The 6799-nt window shown below is 32.8% G+C and overlaps 1 pseudogene; it reads right to left on the bottom strand.

The window, feature by feature from the left end:
* Positions 1-4824: 4824 nt before the first annotated feature.
* LOC120191625 lies at positions 4825-6429 on the bottom strand (annotated as a pseudogene).
* Between the last annotated feature and the right edge of the window lie 370 nt (positions 6430-6799).

Genomic DNA, 6799 nt, shown 5'->3' with positions numbered 1-6799 from the left:
GTTGAAGAAGAAATTTCAGCTCTAGAAAACAACAAAACCTAAGTCATCGTTGATCTACCTAAAGATAAGAAACTAGTCGACTGCAAATGGGTCTTTACTGTGAAATTCAAGACAGATGGAAAAATTAAAAGATATAAGGCTATACTTGTGGCAAAAGGGTTCACTCGGACTTATGGAGTTGGCTATCAGGAGACCTTTGCTCCAGTTTCAAAACTCAACACTGTTCGATTTCTATTATCCTTAGCAGTAAACAAGGATTGGATACTTCACAAACTAGATGTGAAAAATGCATTTCTCAATGGAACTCTTGAAGAAGAAGTCTATATGCAAGTTCCAACAGGAATTTATTCTGGAAATAATCAGGTATGTAAACTACTGAAATCCTTATATGGTCTAAAACAATAACCTAGAGATTGGTTTGATATATTTACAAAGGTAATATTACAAGACAACTACAAACAGTGTCAATCCGATCACACTCTATTTGTAAAAACTACTCCAGATAAAAAGAAGTTAATCTTGTTTGTCTACATTGATGATATCATCATCACTGGAGATGACTTAGTAGAAATAAAAAAGTTGAAGACTTTACTAGCAAAGGAGTTTGAAACCAAAGACTTGGGAACTCTAAGATATTTCCTAGGCATGGAGGTAGTAAGATCACGAAAATGAATTGTCATAAATCAAGGAAAGTATATTCTAGACTTACTTTCTGAAACTGGAATGACTAATTGTAAGCCCTCAAAACTCCTACGGAAGTTAACTTAAAATTGAGTAAAGATTAAAACCCAGTAAACAAGGAACATTATCAGAGGTTAGTGGGTAAACACATTTATCTTTCTCTAACTAGACCTGACATTGCTTTTCCTATTAGCATTGTTAGTCAATACATGAATGATCCAAGAGAATAACATTTGGAGATAGTCAATCGAATCTTAAAATATCTAAAGATGACACCAAGACATGGGTTGATTTTTAGAAAACATAAAGATAGAACAGTTAAAATCTTCTCAGATTCAAGTTGGGCTGGAGATTTAACAGATAGAAGGTCAACCTTAGGATATTTATCATTTGTATGGGGAAACTTAGTAACATGGAGGAGCAAGAAACAATCGGTAGTCTCTAGGAGCAGTGTAGAAGCAGAATATAGGGCGGTAGCACTCGGGATATGTGAAGGAATTTGGCTTAAAAAACTCTTAACCAAACTAGATATGTGCAACAAAAACTATTTTGAACTTCAAAGTGACAACAAATCTGCGATAAACATTGCAAAGAATCTGGTGCACCACGATAGAATAAAACATGGGGAGATGGACAGACACTTTATCAGAGAAAAAGTAAATGGCATAACTATGAAATTAAACTGTCTCTTCACAAAACCAGCTAGCAGATGTATTGACCAAGGTACTTCCAAGCATTATCTTTGACGAAATTACATCCAAGCTGGGTCTTTACAATATTTACTCCCTAGCTTGAGGGGGAGTGTAAGTAGTGTTTAAATTAAACTCTTAATCCTAATTTATCTCTAAAACTATCTCCTAATTTGTATGACTCCTATTTTATCTAGGTCTCTAATTCGTGTATATAAATACCTCATGTCCTTTCTTGTGTAAGGTGCAATTTTCCTTTGAATAAAAGTATTGCAATTCCTTCACTACCAGAAAAATCTGGTTATTTACAACGAGTTGACTAAACCCTTGTCCAGAAGCGCTTTTGAAGAGTTTGGTAAAAAAAACTATGTGAAGCTGTGTTGAAGCTCAGGAAAGGAGAGAAATTAAGAGGAATATTGGAGTAAGCTGAGCAGTACAACTGTGTTCCACGTGGAGCTAAGTAGTAGTTAAGTTGTTAGTTAGTTAAGGTTGTTAGCATAGTATAATTGCATGTATACGTTGTCTATATTAACCTTTTGTATCAGATCAGATGTATTCTTCAATGAAGTTGTATTCTTTTAATACACTTTTTAATTTACTTTCTTTGCTTTCTCTCAAGACATGCTAATAAAAAAAACTTATTTCAGTTTCATTACAATTACATTCAAAGATTAAACACTTATTTATTACTTAATCATGCATCTTAAAGAAGTTAAAGGACTAGAGAATAGTTTATTGAAAGTATAAAGATTATATAATCAAATAAAAATACAATAAGGGGTTTATTAGTCTTTGATTCAAGGATTAAGTATCACTTAGGAACCAAATTATAAACTTTGAAAAATTTGAAGATTAGTTATAGCGACTTGAATATTTTAGTCAACGTTTGAGCCTTAACTTGAAGTTTAATTGAATAAATAAATTGCACTATGATGGTCCTTTGGGTTAAATTTGAGTTCAATCGAATGTAAAATTGACCTAATTAGGGATAAGAAGAGAATATTTTGAGATTAAGATAAAAAGAGGACCTAGATTGTAATTTCTCCATTGAAGAAATTCATAGCTGATTTTGGAAGACACTACTATGCTGATTTGCGCTGGCTCCATTGGTAAAATGAGCCGAGCCTTTTTTTTTAAGGGAAGTGTATGATTGAGTCGAGTCGACTCGAGTGGAATTAAAATGTTTTGAGTTATTCGAGTTGAATAGTCTTATTTTATAACTCGAAGTTGATTTAAATTTTTTTGATTCGATTTGAGTTTATAAAATTTTAATGGATTCGAGGCGAGTCGACTTTTCGAGTTTCTGTTTAAATTTAATTGTAAATATTTGTAATATTATGATATTATTTGATTTCAATTTAAATGATTTTTATAACTATATGTAATACATATATGTTTTTAATATGTGATATGCATATATCATACAGATTCGAGATATTCAATTCAAACTTAAAAATCAATATATTAATTACTAAAAATTTTGAGTTATTCGAATTGTATTGTACAACTCGATTTGAATTTGAAATTTCTTTAGTCGAGTTAAATTTATAAAATTACAACTTAAAATCAATTTCAATCAACTTCTTTCAAATCAAATCAAATTAAGTCAAGTCAAAAAATTAATTTTTTTAATTGAATTAAATTTTGTTCACCTTACTTTTTTTTATCCTCTTTTCCAATGGTCTTTCCATAATACTCTTATTAACCCTCCTCCACTCCTATATTCCCTGTTGCTAGACATTAGTAGTTTTATAGTTTCTTTTAGTATTTAAATATTTTTATATTTAAAATTTAAAATAAATTTTTATTTCTTTTAAAGAAATTAAATAAATCCTAAAATTAAAAAAAAAATTTGACATTCGAACTCGATCAAAAATATTAATTTAATTCATCTGTCGTGTCAGCAATTATAATGGACCGTCACAACAATATCAAAATTGTCAAAAAAAATATTGGTCAAAGAGTCATAATTTTAAGAGATATATTTGACCAAGAGAAATAACAAAATTATCCTTAAAAAGTAATTAATAGATTTGATAGATTTATTTTCATAAATGAAAAAAAAGTGGGACATAGAAGATAAAAAAGGAAATATAAATATTATTGTTTATTAATTTTTTTAATAAAATATTTTGAATGAGATAATTTTAAAATAAAAAAATTTAGAGGAAGGAATGAAGTATGAGTTATATAAGGTGACTCGGATTCAAGGGGATCCAAGCGTCTAGAAGATTTGGGGTTAATGGTAGGATTGGTGCTTGGGTTTTGTTTACCTTATGTTAAGAGTCACTGAGTGCATTAATAAAGTTCCTGATTTTGGCTTTTAATTTGTGATTATTTTCATTTTAATGCTATTTTACTATTTGAGTTATTTATTATAATATTTCTAATTTAGATTGCTAATTTATTTTACTTTCATTTTGATTCTCACATGCGTAATGCTTTTTTTATGTTTTGATTTCTATGTTCAATTTATTTTTCTTTTCATTTTGGTCCTTTATTCACGCCTTAGACTGATTTGGTTATGTTTGTATTTTAGACTTGGTTTTTTGCTTCTATTTTGATTTAGTCACTACCCATGTTTAATTTTAGGGGCCAACCTTCTAAATCTTGATAGATCAGTCATTATAATTTTGTTTACTTCATTTTAGTCATATTTTAGTTTATTTCTCATTTTTCTTATTTATCTTGACTTGATAATTTCTATTTGTTCATTTAAGTCCTTAATTATTATTTTTTAGGTTGCTATATTCATATGTTATCCTTATAAGCATACCTTTAACCAATTTCATAATTGAATTAAAGAAAATATTCTTTTATTTTAAATCATTGAGAAATACTGGCCTTAATACAACTAAAAGTCCTATCTTGATGATATAAAATAAAAGAATATCTTATCCGGTGAAATCCAAAAAATCAACTACCCTTAAAATCTACAAAAATAAGAGAGAGAAAAAGTTATTTTATTTAAATTCATCTAGAAAAGGCCGGTTTGGTATTTGATATCTTTAAATAATAGAACATTCTTTATCTTTTCTAAATGGATATATAACTTTAATTAATTTGTTTAAGATCTCAATTTTTATTTTGTCCTAATATATGCTAATATTGAATTCTTTATGAGAATTTACAATATTCTTTTTATTTTAGCTGGAAATAAAAATAACCATTTTAATATATTTAAGAAGTTTTTTCTCCTCAATGGAAAATAATGAAATATTATTTTCCCCCTTCGAATTCTCATATTAATAAAATGACCCGTGTTTGTCTGATTGGAATAAAAGGATCAATTTATATTTGAAATTTTCATAATTGAATATTATAATTTTCTCTTTTAATTTTAGCAGAGAGGTCTTGTAGGTTCTGCCGGACGAAAGATGAAAGTATCAGGAGGTATAACATTAAGATGTTATAGTAGGAATAAGAATAGTATTAAGAATGGCTTTACGCTAGTTCACAACCCTGGAATCCTGTCGGGAGTGCAGGGAACTCCGGTATTTGGAATCCTGGTATTGGATTGGAGGAAGGCTCCAGGTGTGAATGTCTTGGCCGTGTTCAAATCCACTTGCTTGATTCCTGCCCATTTCACCCTGCCATCAGTTTTAGATCCAGGTCCCCGGTTCCCGAACTCCACGAAGTATGAAGTAGCCTCTCCCATGCCGGGATGCATAGGAATGTATCCTTCCGGTGTGAAGATGTCAGCGATATTGGACTGGATTATGATGACAGTCGCAAGTGGCTTCCATGGTCTGTTGAGGTATGCCTTGTTAACGTTCTTCACTGGAATGTAGTCCTTATCGCCGGAGATGGTGCAATTGTGGAGCACGAAGCCGCCTCTTGATTTATCGAACTGTTTCCCCTGTGCAATCACCATGCAGTTTTGTCTGGGACCTGGTTTCCTCACGATCATCTGGCAGTTTTGGAACACCACCCTGGAGTCGCCGAAGATGATGTCTATGGTGCTGGTGATGACGCAGTCACGGAAGAACTGCATTTCCTTTTGTGGGTATAAGGTGTCTTGATAACCGTTGAAGTGGCAATTGTAGAAGACACCTAGATCGCCGGAAGCTCTTAGAGCAACGGCTTGTTCACCTTCGTATCCGGTGGTTTTCTCAATTCCGATGTCCTTGGCTATGAAATTCATAGCATTGCCGGCTACAGTTGCAGTGTGGAAAGTTGTGATTTTATTCTTTACAACGCTAATGTTATTGGTGATAATAGTCTTGGTCGGACCATCTCTGATGAACATAACGTTGTTCGCACCCTTGGGGATATCAACCTTCTCGTTGTAAACTGTGGCCTTGATGTAAATAACAAATCATTGAGTATTCTTCTTTGGGACTTCAGCCAAGGCCTTGACGATGCTATTGTATTTTCCACTTCCGTCTTTAGCAACCACCACATTAGGTTTAATATCGCTCGGTTTCGCCTGGAGGAGTCTCCGATCTTTGTGGCTCATCCATTCGGAGAAATCACTTTCTTCATCCGATAAAAGCCTACGATGGAGCGAGGTGGTGATGTTACCGATGCTTGGGATGTTGAGGTCTTTAGTAATGGAGGCTATTCCGGCCATCATGCCAAGGGCGTTCTTATTTAACTCTTGTGTCGTTTTCAAGATATTCTTCATCTTCTCGGCCACACCTGGATGCGCAAGAGGATATCACCGATCTTGCTAATGTCGTACACACCGAGCTTGTTGAATGAAGCTTCAAGGTCGTCAATGGCGTAATCCAAAACCTCCTTGCAAACACTGAGAGCATCCTGAAGCGTCTTTGAATCCGCCAACACCTTCTTTATCTCCATTATCATCGCCTGAAACCCTGTCGTTATAAGCACCTTGGGGTCGCTCGAGTTGGACGATGCAAGGCTCTTTTCGCACGTCTCTTTGAAATCCGTTGGCGGGCAAACGTACTGCACCGCCTTATTAGAAGTCGACTTTTCCCCCGTCTCATCATGCTCATGGACAATCATGGCGAAAAACACGGCCAGTGCCGACGCCACCACCGCCACCAAAAATACAAAGACAAAAAGAGCGTTATTCGCCATTCTGAAATAACTTTTTTCCTGCTGTTTAAAACCTAATAAGAACACGAAATAAAACTTATTTTTCCTCCCTTCCTTTCCCTTGAATCTACACAAGAGAAAAAGAAAGAAAGAAAAAATTAAATTAAATTACCTATCGATAGGTTGAAAGTGTCGATTCTATTTAAATAAGTATTGACACTTTTGGAGTTTAAAAGAAAAGTAGTAATAACGCCTATAAAGTATCGATACTTTATAAAAATGTATCGATACTTTATAAAAATGTATCGATACTTTACAATATAACAGATAAAAATGACAAAACTAGTTTCATTATGATAAAACCGGTAAAATTTACCGGATATGTTGAAAGTATCAATCATTTTTTATAAAAATGTATCGATACT

Source organism: Hibiscus syriacus, unplaced genomic scaffold, assembly GCF_006381635.1.
Source record: "Hibiscus syriacus cultivar Baekdansim isolate YM2019G1 unplaced genomic scaffold, ASM638163v2 tig00116970_pilon, whole genome shotgun sequence".
NCBI lineage: Eukaryota > Viridiplantae > Streptophyta > Magnoliopsida > Malvales > Malvaceae > Hibiscus > Hibiscus syriacus.
This window is presented reverse-complemented; position numbering and strand designations above follow the sequence as displayed.